At 45.7% G+C, this 1,936-nt stretch overlaps 1 non-coding gene across 1 annotated transcript; it reads right to left on the reverse strand.

Annotated features, from left to right (window-relative positions):
- Positions 1 to 1,620: 1,620 nt before the first annotated feature.
- LOC114906681 lies at positions 1,621 to 1,727 on the reverse strand. The gene has a single exon (XR_003796497.1). It is a non-coding gene; the product is annotated as a U6 spliceosomal RNA (small nuclear RNA).
- Positions 1,728 to 1,936: the final 209 nt, after the last annotated feature.

Here is a 1,936-nt window from a genome sequence, read left to right on the forward strand (position 1 = left end):
GTGGCACGTGGGCTCAGTAGTTGTGGCTCGCGGGCTCTAGAGCGCAGCCTCAGTAGTTGTGGCGCACGGGCTTAGTTGCTCCACGGCATGTGGGCTCTTCCCGGACCAGGGCTCGAACCCGTGTCCCCTGCACTGGCAGGAGGATTCTTAACCACTGCGCCACCAGGGCAGCCCTGCTGTTCTATGCTTTGGTTCTATGAATTTGACTATTTTGATGCCTCATGTAAGGAAAATCCTGCCATATTTGTCTTTCTGCGACTGGCTTATTCCACTTAGCATGATGTCCTCAAGGTTCATCCATGTTGTTGCATATTGCAGAATTTCCTTCTTTTTCAAGGATGAATAATGTTCCATTGTCAGAAAAAATCAAAGCTAATAAGTTTTGGTACGGATGTGGAGAAACTGGAATACTTGCACTGTTGGGAGGGAATGCAAAATGGTGCAGCTGCTATGGAAAACAGTGTGGAGGTTTCTCAAAAAATTAAAAACAGAACTACCATATGGTCTAGCTTTCCCACTTCTAGGCATTTATCCAAAAGAATTGAAAATCTCGAGGCAATATTAGCACTCCCATGTTCATTGTAGCACTGACTGTTCACAGTAGCCAAGATGTGGAAACAACCTAGATGTCCATCAGCAGAGGAATGGATAAAAGTGCTCTTGATAATAAGGAGGTAGTGTGTAGACAGGGAGAGATCTTAACCTCCAAGTCCTGGCTTCTAATGATGTGAATTTTTCAACAGTTAGTTCAAATCCAGGTATTATTTCTAGAAATTGATTCCATGGGAATCACGTGCCAAAGTGGGAATACGTTGCTTTGGAGGCAATAATAGCTATTATATATGAGTGGTGGGCACTTTGCACTCATCTCACTTAATCCTCACAGTAACCCTCTGAGGGACACAATATTATTATTTTACAGATTTTGCAGGGATTAGTTAACTTGCCCAAAGTCCCATAGCAAGTGTGTTGCAGAGCAGGGGTCTGAACTTAGACTGTCTTGGCCTTGACAAGGAAAATACATTTTTTAAAAATGCTATCACTTCAAAAAAATATTTATTTAATTTCTTTATTTTTTTGGCTGCATCAGGTCTTTGTTTTTTTAAATAAATTTATTTATTTCTTTTTGGCTGTGCTGGGTCTTCGTTTCTGTGCATGGGCTTTCTCTAGTTGTGGCGAGCGGGGGCTACTCTTCGTTGCAGTGCGCAGGCTTCTTATTGCGGTGACCTCTCTTGTTGCGGAGCACGGGCTCTAGGCACGTGGGCTTCAGTAGCTGCAGCACGCAGGCTCAGTAGTTGTGGCTCGTGGGCCCTAGAGCACAGGCTCAGTAGTTGTGGCGCACTGGCTTAGTTGCTCCACAGCATGTGGGATCTTCCCAGACCAGGGCTCCAACCTGTGTCCCGTGCATTGCCAGGTGGATTCTTAACCACTGCGCCACCAGGGAAATCCTTTTTTTTTTTTTTTTTTAAACGTCTTTAATGGAGTATAATTCCTTTACAATGGCATGTTAGTTTCTGCTTTATAAAAGTGAATCAGCTATACATATACATATATCCCCATAACCCCTCCCTCTTGCCTCTCCCTCCCTCCCTCCTTATCCCACCCCTCTAGGTGGTCACAAAAAATATGGAATGCTTCACGAATTTGCGTGTCATCTTTGCGCAGGGGCCATGCTAATCTTCTTTGTATTGTTCCAATTTTAGTATATGTGCTGCCGAAGCAAGCACTGCGTCAGGTCTTATTTGTGGCATGCAGGGTCTTCGTTGAGGCACGCGTGATCTTTTGTTGTGGCACGGCTCTTTGTTGTGGCTCACGGGCTTCTCTCTAGTTGTGGCGCACGGGCTCCAGGGTGCGTGAGCTCTGTAGTTTGCAGCACGCAGGCTCTCTCGTTGAGGCATGTGGGCTCAGTAGTTGTGGCGTGCGGGCTTAGTTGCCC

The sequence above is a fragment of the Monodon monoceros genome, unplaced genomic scaffold, assembly GCF_005190385.1.
Source record: "Monodon monoceros isolate NGI ecotype Baffin Bay Population unplaced genomic scaffold, NGI_Narwhal_1 Super_Scaffold_22, whole genome shotgun sequence".
In the NCBI taxonomy this organism is placed as follows: domain Eukaryota; kingdom Metazoa; phylum Chordata; class Mammalia; order Artiodactyla; family Monodontidae; genus Monodon; species Monodon monoceros.